This window comes from Bombus vancouverensis, chromosome 3 (genome assembly GCF_051014615.1).
Source record: "Bombus vancouverensis nearcticus chromosome 3, iyBomVanc1_principal, whole genome shotgun sequence".
Taxonomy (NCBI): Eukaryota; Metazoa; Arthropoda; class Insecta; order Hymenoptera; family Apidae; genus Bombus; species Bombus vancouverensis.
In genome coordinates, this window is record NC_134913.1 from 12,977,674 (window position 1) to 12,990,350 (window position 12,677).

Genomic DNA, 12,677 nt, shown 5'->3' on the forward strand with positions numbered 1-12,677 from the left:
TTGATGTAGCATAAACTTAAAAAATAATTTACGCGATTCCGAGGAATATTCCGATAAATACAAACGAGATTATTATACGTGGATCAACAGATTAGTTCTTCGATTAGATATTCACTAGATTATCTCCTGCGACAAATTCACCGTCGTGCTTCTTAAAATATTTTAATACTAATTCAGTACAATTTGCTTGCGTACACATTAACATTTTTACTATACATGATTTCTAAAACGTAATCCAAAGACATTTAAACGGTTATATAAATTGTAAAGAGACAGTTACTTATATACAACATAAATTTCACTCCCAACTATTTTTACATTTGTGATTACACATAAAGTACATTTTTATATCCTTACGCATGTTTTGTTTCAAAAACTTCCTTATTTATGGTCATGCTCATAGCTACGTGGAGAATTTGTCCTGAAACATAATAATAAATTACGTGAAGTTAACATATTTCCACGATAGACTATTTACGGTAATTTCTATCCTTTTCCGGTCAACGTTAATCTTAACAAGGAAAATTTCTGTATTATTTATAACTTCAAATCGATTTCTATATATATCTATGTATCAGATACAACTTTAATTAGAAGCAGATTATACTAGTTTTCCTTCTTTCAAATATTTCTGAACTACAAGGAACCTAATAAATATATTAAGAACTACAGAAACGATACACGGAGGTGGCCACATTCTTTTGTGACTTGTTCGCGCTCAACGGGGTGTGATCTTGTGGGAAATAGGAGGGAAATCTGTAACGGCCACCCATGGTGACCATAGCGGGAAGATGAATTAAGTCACAATACACCTACGGGATCTGGAAATTTTGAAATAATGGCTGCGCCAGAATACTGGTCTTGTTCCCCCGAATCACCAGGTATCGTCTTACGACCGCAAAGAAGTTCCTTTCATTAAAGAAATTTTTCTCCTCCGGTTTTGACCCGTGCTACGCTTCGTAAAAGTGCCGCTCGCGTGCAGGACATCTTTATCTATCATTTCACGTAACTCTACCAATTGAAATTAATCGTCTTTCCTGCCTCTCGATACGAGGGAAAAAGCGGAAGTTACATCTTATATTTTAAACGAAAATTATATATTGTATCAAAGTTTATTAAGTTTAAATTTCCATGAATATTTGATCTCGAATTAAAAATAATTACATAATAATAAATAATAATAAAAAATAATTACATAATAATTAATTCTGTTTAAAGTACGTCAAATCGTATTAAAACAAACGCGTGAGATATGTGTAATAAGCATATCGAAAATATATATCGTGAATCCTAGATTGAACATTTAATCGGAAGGAAAATATAATCAACACATCGTATTGTAAAATAGGAAACACACAAACTGCTTGGAAGGAAAAGAAACTGCGAATAATATAACGAAATCACTGGAATAGCCAATCCAAGGGAGAAAAGCAATTTTCGGTCTATCGTACTTGACCAAAGTAAATAATAAATGATATCTCGAGAACTGTCTTCGATAAAAGGAAAAGGAAATTGCAATGTTAAATGATGTTGGCAACCTGCTTCGAATACCATCCACCGGCGATGACAAATTAGTTGGTACATTCTGATTACACGTTAACACGTACATAACTTATGGTATTACAGAGGCGATCGTTGAAAAAGTTGCAACGAAAATAAAAACACGCAGATATTTTATTTCGTTGCTTTAAAACCAGTCTTTAACACAGATGACTATCCATATCGTGATTACCACCGGAACGAGTGTCGTAACGCTGGACAACGAGACATCAGCAACTACACATCGATCGGCTATAAGGAAATGACAGTTAAGAGAACTTTTAATTTATAACTTATTAAATTTTTCTCTCCTTGTTTCCCTGCTTCCGTGAAATAAGTCGCTAACTACCCGGTCGTTCGCTCGAGGGGCCTTCTCGTCCTTGATCTTCGCCACGTGATTTATGGAGACGCATTGACAACGACGCGACACGGCGACGTACCGCGTATCCAGCTAAAGATCTGTCAATAAACCTCAACGGTACTCTGCCATGCTGACTGCTATCGCGTAAACGCCTCTAGAAAGTGAGAAAATGTCCTTGACCAAGGCCATCAGATGAAAAAATACAAAAATTGCAGTTCAGCGACGAGTAAAAATTAGAGGTCTTACCCTGCGTCACGTACGTCTAAAGACACGTGTACACTCGTCGCAAACGAATCTTTTCGATTTTCAAATCTTCCGATCGTGAAACTCATTTCGATGCGTATAATTTCCAGTACACGGATACCCCCGTGTGTTTTCGTATTACGCGTCTTAAATTAAAGGGAGGGGAAATTCAAAGATCGTGTCATTTCGAAAGTAGGTAAAATATCTGAGAATCGTATATGATGTCTTAAATGATACCGAGATTAGAATTAAAAAATCGTTTAAAATATGGCGAAGAACGAGACAAGATCGCAGATGAAAAAATTCCCTTCTACGTTGTCTATTCGATTTCGCTAGCGAATGAGCACAATGCACGTTTACTTGACAAATTTCGAAACTCGATTTTCTAACAAAATCTGGTCTCCAACGCAATTTTGTTACTCTTAATTCTTCTCTTAGTCTGAGCTGCAAAGTCTTCCCGATTTTTGTTGTACCACGAATTTAGGCTGACATAAGTGTAAACAGTGTGAAAGCATTTAACGAAAGACACTGTCAAGCCCAGGGAATGAACTTCCACGACGACTTCGTAACGTCTTCGGGAAGATTTAGCCAGAATTTCCTCCGGTGTCTTTTCGAGTTCGATTCGCGCACAGTCACGCAGTCAGATTGAGTAGATGTTCCGTGATCCTGATTAGGATGACTGGTTGAAAGCTTTGAAGCGTCTCGTTTGCACATCTCTCCTCCGTGGCTTTTTCCTTGAAAAGATAGGGCCAGTCAATGTCATTCGGTAGCCACGCAATGCTCGGATATTCTGACGGCAACTATATCGACACAATCGTCAGCGATTCGATACGTTCAACTTCCTACTAGCAGCAGACGCAGAAAAAGAAATGCCTCCCAAGTCGAAATTAACGTGATTCCGCGACTCGAATAAGCTACCGTGCATTGTGTCTTTCCGAAAATTGATCTTCGCTAGACCACCTAGTTTGGACTACTGCGGGCAGCAGAGAATTCAATGGGAACAAGTTTTCTTTCTATTCGGGGCTTTATCATCGGGAAAATAAAATTTTGTATGTTTAACGATGTTAGAAGAATAATTATGGAATTACTATATATATTGGTCCCGAATGTTTTATGCTATTGCAAGTAGTTACACGTAAGCTTGGTTGTAACTTTCCTTTATGTTTATAAAGTATGTAAAACGAAGTCAATTTCTAGGCCATCCGGCTGAAATAAATGAGTACAATACAATATAATTATTATTTATTATTATATAATTGTTATGAAATATTTTCATTACCCTTATGTTGCCAAATCATTTTCAGATGATTATAGCCAGTTGGGAAGATTATTCCGAAGAACTCGGCGAGAATGACCAATCTCGAGAATTTATATTAATTAATTTATATAGTTTATATATGATTTAGTTGATCTAATTTTTATGAAACTCTCCAGTTTGATTTAATATGAACTGTAAAATGTTTCGGTATGCACCAAGATACAAACGTGTAACGATGAATTAACGTAGAATTATCCATAAGAAATCTGACGTAAGAATATTTAGTGAACATATTTTATGTACTAATTCATATAATAACATTCTTTAAGATTTTGCACAAATCTCCGAAGCGATAACTTATTATCTGTAAATTTTCATAATCTTATCCTCGTTATTACTATAACTTCTTACTCTTCTTTAGCTTTATAAATTGCAAAACTTTTACCGATATTGTATATCGATGAAATCCAGTTACAAATTCTGTACGAAGTAAGAATAACGGTAATTCATGCCACGTTAAAATTTCTTCTGTGTGCTTCTCACATCATCAATTATTATCGTTTAATTTTTTTTACTGACATCATAATGAAGATTGATTCATCTTCGATTCATTAGGATCGATAATACTGTGATTTGCTTCGATAATAAATAGCGTGAATCATTAAATGTTATTTAGTATAGTGTGATATCGGAAGAACGTTTTTAGAAAAGCAATAAAAAAATGGATTATAAACCCAGAAAATTCGATGAAAACCCCACAGTCAAACTACTTAATATTATAACGATCGATATTTTTTAGATATTCCAGAGAAATGGGAAAAATCCTGTTACCTAACTTCGTTGATCAAATAGAGGCGAAAGTTTATTGCAATGAGATTGCTCAAAAGCGCCTTTCGAATTTTAGAAATGTGAATTATCGCGTTTGTCCCCTATGGTCTTCAGATATAAAGCAAATACGAATGAAATAACGACGAAATATCAAATCGAGAAAATATCTCCTACTTTTATTTGCCCAAAAATAAAACGAGAACGTAGCCAGTAATTTCATTTTCCTAAACGGAAGTAACTTTAATGTTTAATAAAATCTCTTTCGATCGACAACTGTCAATTCTGATCGCTTTCATCCCGATGAGAAGTATCACAACAAAAAAATCAGAGGATAAAAGTAGGTGGACCTGAGGCTCTGATTAAGACGTGTGCTTCCTTCGTTCTCGACGTCTAATTATAGAGCGATCATTTCCACGGTCTATCGAAAGGTGGAGTCGGTTGAAAACAGCCTCATAAAGGCTTGATGTTTAATGATTGACAAATAACAATTAGGCACCTGTTACGCGGATCACCCTTTCTCTTCTTTTCTTTTTTTTCTTCCATCAGCTTCGTGATAGAGAGACGCTCAATGAAATCCCTTTGCATCCATTCAACCAGCTCCTCCCACGCTTCCTCTTCCTTCCTCCTTTTCTACTTTTACTTTCTTTCGGAAAGCTCGCTCTTGTTCCCATATCGCTTTCCCTCGAGTATCTTTTTTTTTCCTTTTTTATCGATCGTCGACGATGGAGTCGTTACGACTTCCACGAAAGCTGACAAAAAGGCGAGAGGAAACGTGTTCGACATTTCACACGGCAGAATCTATAGGGAAGGATGCTGCCGGATGAGAGGAAATCTTAGACAGGAAATGTTCAGTGATAAAAAATATTTTGAGGTAAGGAACGTGTGCTAAGATATAAAGATGTCGAAGGTTTCAGTTAGGATTTTCGACGAAACATTAATAAACTCGTGGAATTGAAGTTATACTTCGTAGGAAGATATTAAATGCAGTCTTAATGAAATGAGATTAGCACAAAGGCACAGAGGGCTTAAACGTTGTTATTAAATTCCATATTAGCAGCTAACATGAGCGATATATATATATAAAACGTAACGAGTAAATGGATAGATGAATATCCCGTGATGGATGAAATTAATGATCAAAGATAATGGAATTCTGACGCGGCAAAAAGTATAAAATTAATTTTGACTAAATAAGACGTTACAGCAAAATCATAGAATAAAACAATTACAATTATTCTTATGAATTATTCAATCGATAAAATTCAACAGTTACTTCACAGGGTACCATGAATTCGCTAAAAACACGTACGATTAAAAGGTGCAGTTAATTAATAACTTACTAAAGTACAAGAGGTTACGTGTACTCAGTGCGAGCATGGAAAGAGTTAAGCGCAACATGCTGGCGTATCGAATTTCCATAAAAAATGTCCATGCTTTTTCCCTAAAATTCATACACAAACGGGACATGTATCCGACTGAAACACATGCTCCGTCATCCACTGCGCCTTATTCAACCTTTCAACGGCGCAACGAAGAAATAATTCAATCCGGACATACTACACGGAACACACGGTCAACCGGTAGAAACGAACAGAAATTTGTCGACTGCGGCATACGTCCGACACGGAGTTTCGCGCAAATTACTCTCGTCGGCCAACGAGGCAAACATAGCGAAGACTGAATCCCGCGGTAGCGGAGGAACGGATACAATGATAGCATAAAAATAATGAACAGAGGGACCGCCACGTCGGGCCTCGGATCGCGTAAAAATTTCCACGAGATATACGACGCCGTTACTGGGATTGGAGCTAATTACCACCCAGAAGCGACGTCCATATCCCCGGTAATAGTGAATCAGCGTTAGCTGACCTCCTATTGGCGACCATAGAACTCGACCTCGGTGTCGACCTCGCCGATTTATTTGCTCGTAACGAGGTAAAAAGACCGGAGGATAAAGGGAGACAACGCTGAAAGAAGGCTAGCACTTTTACATACGCCGAGGTAATATTCATCGTTGTTCATATATCTTTCATCATCGGTGTCTCGTAGTCAACGTCGTCGGTCATGCTCATTGTCGTCGTCTTCTTCGTCTTCTTCCTTCTCGTCATCTACGATCTACACTACCGTTCATAAGTATTTCGGTACTTTTCCAAATTATTGCAAGATGTATAAGATATGCTTCGAATGAGACGCTCTAATCTAATTTTCACCTGTAATTCTGTCTCGGCTAAATAATACCAAGATTACAGGAGAAGCACGACATATGAGTAGAATTTTGCTGACTTTCTCATTTTTATGTCACTTAACGGTTGAAAATATGTACTTCGACGTAACGTAATTTGGGCGGACCAAAGGTATCGAGCTTTTTAGCTACAGGCGACAAATCCATGAAGTTTTTTAAAGGAAACTATCTACGAATACTTTCGAAGAACTGATATTTTTAACGGCAACATTTTTCGAAAGAACACCGTAACTAAATTTAGGAAAAATAAAATAATATTTCCTTGGTTAACAGGGACTCTAACTTCTTCTTAATCTAACATCTCTCGGTTAAAAATTAACGCCTTTGGACGTTTCGTTCAATCAAGTATTCCTTTATTTTGCGCATTTTATTAGTCGAGAAATACTCGCGTTAAATAATTTCTTGATCTTTCATACCGCTGGAACACGAAACAGACTTGGGATCGTTCGAAGATGATACAAATTTTTCAAATAACTTGATATTTCTGAACGGTAGTGTACGTGTCATCTTCTTCGTCGTCAATTCTAATCACGGTGCCCGTTTTCGTTGCTACTTGCGACATCGCTACCAGCATGAAAAAGAACGAGGAAATGGCGATCTTCGCCAACTTTAACTCCCCTATTTGTCAAACATTGACACGCGGCTTTTTGCGGCTTGAATAATTACCCCCATATTAGAGTAACTGTATTGTGCGCGATATTGACGACGCAACGTTGATTCGCATCTGGCAATTTCGATGCAAAATTAGGTATTTTATACGTATCGTGGCAACACGTAATATCACCTTGGCTCCGATGATTTTTTATCCAACACCGGTAACGGTAAAAAGCCAAGCTGTTGCATGATTTTAATGATAGACGTTATAAGCAAGCATCGCGATGATACAAGGTTGTTGAACTAGCCGTGTTATTAAATTATCGAGTAGCACATTTTATAATATTTTACGGTAGTTGCGGTTTTATTTGTACCTGTACCGCGTGGATATCGCTAGATTAAAACGATGTTACGTAAGAAAATTGCAAGATTTCTAAACTTCGCGTCTATTTGTAGCTACATATTTAGTGTAAAGCAATACATGTTTCAGTGAATCAGGGACGTGGTTATCGTCGATAATTTCGCTACTGCGTTAAATCATTAACTACATTAAAATTGTCTTTTATTTTTGAACGTTATATTTAATATTTCTCATTGTAAAAGATATCTTACGTCGAAGAATTCTTGTATCAAAGATGTCGATAATTATATAATTACGCATTAGCGTATTTTTTCACAGGGAGATCACCGTAGCGAACATACCAACTATCAAAATTAACGATTATGTTAATAAAGTACTTCCTTTCTTAAATCATATTCAATCGATCGACGAGGTATTGAGCTTGAACGATCAATACCGATCATTTTCTTAAGCTGTTATTTAGTATAGATATTTACTTAGCTTATAATTTAAAGTATTTCCTGTCCAAAGAATTGCTGAAAATATTAAATTATGCGTAGAATGTGAAATTTTTATCAACGATATCTGTTGAGCTCGTTAAAAGAGACTCAACTAATATAACACATAACTAAAATTGTTACATTACAAATGATTTAATGCCTAAAAAACTAAGTAGTGAGATACATAAAGTATGTAAATACAAACCAAATTTATAACAAAGATTATACATGGCCACGACACGTTTTTAGAAATAAACGATTAGCCTGTACCTCTAACCGGTAGTTTTCTTAAAACAGATCGTTAATTCATTGTTTATAGATAACAAGCGTTCTGTTTAATACTATTCGCCCTCCTCCTTTTCCTAATCCTCCCTATAAAATGATTCAAACTCTTCCATTTAACCCCCTAAGATTGCAACATTCAATTGTGTGTTGCACGACCTAAGAGAAGCTTAACCCCTTAGCCTACGATTTACGTTCGAGAATTTACGTTTGGTCCGATCATCTACTACGAGCTATGCCCGTAATATTTACATTTGGTCCGATCATCGTACTACGGGCTATGCCCGTAGTCGCAGGTGAACGGGTTAAAACAATTGTACTGTACACGTCAATTACAAAAAATATCGGTTCTTGACGAAAATTATGTAGAAATATTCGATACATAAATTACTAACAGCCAGATTATGCAGCGAGCAAAAGACACGTTTTCAAATATACAACAAACGATTCATATAAATCAGTTTATCCGTCAAATATACTGGAAAAGTGTCGTATTTCGTAATGACAATCGCCAATGTACTACTATTCATTTTTATGATCGGTGATCGATCAACTGGTAAGACATTATTCATCGGCGATTTAAAAACTTCAACATTTAGAATTTCCATAGAGAATCGCTATAGAGAAGCACCGTTAAACGTCGAAATACGCTACCGACTGGTCAACCACAGCCAATTCCAGCCACGTACATAGAACGTACAGTATAATTTATACCCGACACGGAAACCGTCCCTTCTCCTGATAATCGTCTAAATTACGAAACACGTAATCACTGACAGACAATTAACAATCCGGCGGTAACAACGTGACAACTTACAGTTAAAAGTTGACGCCTAGTCTATCGATCAAACGTGTCGAGCGAGTTTCGCATCTGAAACGTATACGCAACGTTCAAAGATATCTGATCGCTTGCTTATTTTCGACACGATGTATTTTAATTGTAAAATTACGAATAAGAAGGATACGAAGATAATAATTGTATTGCTTATAATTTGCGTAACAGGATTACTACGATACGCTTAAATTAATTTTTAACTCGTAATATGGTGTTCTTCCGAACCACGCGTTTAATGTTTAGAGAGAAGATAACTAAACAAGTTTTAAAAAACAATATGCTTTTAAAAGTTTAAAAAAAAAATTCGCGTTTGTCTAAAGACAATCGGAGAAATCGTAAACGGATCTTTGTCGCATCTACTAAATATTACACAGTTACTATAGTTTGAATATTTTGCAAAAATTCGCAGAATCCATATGCTATACAAAAACATACAAAATACTTAAAACATACTATCTTCTAATATCTATAATACCATAATATCTAGTAGGTAAAACAATTTTCTCGCTGAGTATGCTGTCTCTCTAATTATACGATACGATTGTAAAAATACGAATTTGCATATATATTCGCAATCTGATAAAAGGTGTACCGATCGAGTAAGTCAAAGAACGTGATGGAGCCAACTGTAAAATCGGCCCCGGTGCAACAGGTTTATTGACAAAAATAACGCGCGTATAACTTGACGACAGACAGACAACCGTTACACGAAAAACGTCGCAATCGGAAAGGCACCATCGTGAAGCGAGACGAACCATCGAGCATACTAATGTAATTCTATCCAACGTTTGCACTTTGTCTCGAGCGGCGTTTAAGTTAAATCGTGGCGGACGTGCGATGCAATCTGCCACGAGGAAAGGCAACGAAACGAAACTCGCGCTGAAGAGAGAGATCGGTGAGAATCATCGAGAAACAAGACCTCGACCAATTACGGCAAGTAACTATCATATCGCTAGAAAAGATCTCCGTGTTGTACCAGTCGCGAGATAACGAAGGATATCTTTCGATCCTATATACGTTATGACGTGTAGGTACACGCGTGATTCTGCAATATCTGTTATTAGATAGTATCTTTAACTGTTTTGGTATCACCATTCGTGAGGACCGATCGATGCAATTATTCTTAACGCTTTGACGACTTTAGAGATGCGACGGTAGAACACAATCGTGTAACGTTATTTGGATCACGAATATACGATTGCTTGTATCAATTATACATACATCTTCGTTTTTCTATTTCGATGAGATCAAATACTATTGATTTTTGGATCGTTGAACTCGTCCAGAGACAGACAATTTTATGTACAAAAAATTATAACTATCGATTTAATAACATTCGTGATCTCGTCATCTATACGAAAGTCACTTAGAATATTTAGGGAATGAAACAAATATTTCTGTAGATTTCGTGTCAATAGTTGTGTTCATAAAAATGTAAGTTTGCATAAACAACCCATAGTCTAATTATAAATGTGAGATTTTAAAACATTTTTTCTGATTCGTATATGTTTTTTAATCTGTGCAAATTCTAGCAGCTAAGTAATACGTAAAAGTGGTTGTAGCTTGATGAATATAAAATATATTAGAATAATAAATATTTTCCAGAAGTTCGTTGCATAAATCCAGGACACGAAATAATATCTATGATTTAGAAATAAATTGTTTATTACAGTGCAACAAAGACCTTCTTCGACATGTTTAAATTTCATAACGTTGTTAGGATCTATGCGCAAGAAAGAACAGCGATAAAAGAAATATTAAGGAATTTCTTAAAATTCCCTTTCATCACCACGGCGTTAAAAAACAAAATTCAATAATGTAAATTGAGTGAAAAAATTTGTAAAGGAAATACGTTGCATTAACGTAACGTTAGTCCCCTTAATGGGCTAATGAGAGAAGCCTGAGGCAATCAGCTATAGGTTTAGTCCTTATAAGTTGCCTTTAGTTTCAATAGAACCGAAGGTGTTAAAAGTAATTTGAGTGCAAAATATGTTCCTTTGATGACTGTACGCATTATTATAATTTAATATTACCTCTTTAGAACAAATTAAGTAAAGTGCTATGTTTAAATAATTATAGAAAAAAGTCCTCCATAGCTCTAACTACTTAGATTGCTGTTCCCTAAATTCTTATAACGGTCCTACATAAAAATTACCAATCTCTCTTAACATATGCCAAAAAAATATCCATTTTACTGCGATCAACGCAATATTAAGCATCGTATTTACCAATTATGTTTTTATCGTTATCATTCCAATAAAAAGAGTAATTCATTTCGAAAATGTCATATACATAAATGTACTGGCAGACACCAAGCCACTCAGAAACGAAATTGAAAAAGATGATTTGAAAATTTAGCGATTATGCTTCATTCTGTGATAGACAGGAATTGCAATTTGGTTTCAGTCGTTTGTAAAAATCCTGACAATGTTCTCATACGAGATGCGATAGACTCTCCTAGTAAACGATAACTTAACAAATTTTGCAAAACATCGCAACTGTTAAAATCTTTTAAACATATCAGTCTTTACCAAAAATGATAAAACTCAACTTAAAATTTCGACAGAGTTACCGTCTGTTTAAAGATCGTGTATACAACAATAACTGTTGATGTGAACGGCAAATTAGAAAATGGGAGCATGGCGAGAAAAATTGGTTGAAATTTCGCCTTCCATCCAATCAATTTCTGACAAATCCCTGACAAAATCGACTTCGCGTAATTCGGATAACAAAACTGTAGGATAGGAACGGGACTCCTTACTCGGCGAGCATGGGGTCTGTTGTTTAATCGCACGATTAATCTGCGCTGTCATCTGAAACGGTCGGTCGAAATCTTTCACGGTACGAGCGTGCCCTCGGAAAGGCACTCGGCATATAAATCCCAAAGATTTAAAATGAATTTATAGATAGGTACAACAAGCGTACTCCCGACGTCTATTTTCACGCGTATACCTCGCGGTGCTCGTATCATCGTTTATAGCCGTATCAGATTTACTGCGACTTTTCTCCGCACGTCTCGAACTTTTGCGGACAGGACAATCCGTTGAACAGCCACGAACTTTCGTTCGTTGATTTCTAACGGCACAACATGACTTACGTACAGAGCGTTTCTCGTAGTATTCACAACATTTTTGAAAACCTTTCTATAATTTGTTCATCAAATAATTAATTCAACTAATTTTTCTTTACACACGACACCTTGTCAGATTATCGAAAGTGTATGAAAAATCAAAACACGTCTTAAAATCGATTTTTTTTTAATTACTACCAATTTTATAGGATTCGTGTCATTGCGCATTGTCATGTATTGTTCATTGTCTTTGTATTTTCATTTTTATCACCGACTCGTCTAATCGTAAGTAAGCAACAATGTCACTAATGATATCGCGACTCGAGTACGATTTCTTCTCGATTAGTGCGATTTCACCTCGGTTATACATCTAAGAGAATATTCCCGAAGACAGTTGCGAGTTATTACACCGTATAATATATGAGTAATTACGTCTATATAATCGAATGCGTTTATGCATCCACGTCGTAAATTCGTATTTTAACGTCCTTCGTTTTCTCACGGATCTAATTCGGCGTATTCGCGAACTCGCTATCCGGCTAATAACTCACAGCTCGTCGAATATTCTTCACATTTTCCCTTTTC

The 12,677-nt window shown here is 36.1% G+C and overlaps 1 long non-coding RNA gene across 1 annotated transcript in view; it reads right to left on the reverse strand.

Moving 5' to 3' along the window:
* Nucleotides 1-203: 203 nt before the first annotated feature.
* The window catches only part of LOC143302456 (uncharacterized), a 39,206-nt gene continuing 26,732 nt past the window's right edge, over nucleotides 204-12,677 (reverse strand). The window contains exon 3 of the long non-coding RNA XR_013057981.1: nucleotides 204-421. This is a non-coding gene — a long non-coding RNA (uncharacterized LOC143302456). The remainder of the gene's footprint in view (nucleotides 422-12,677) is intronic.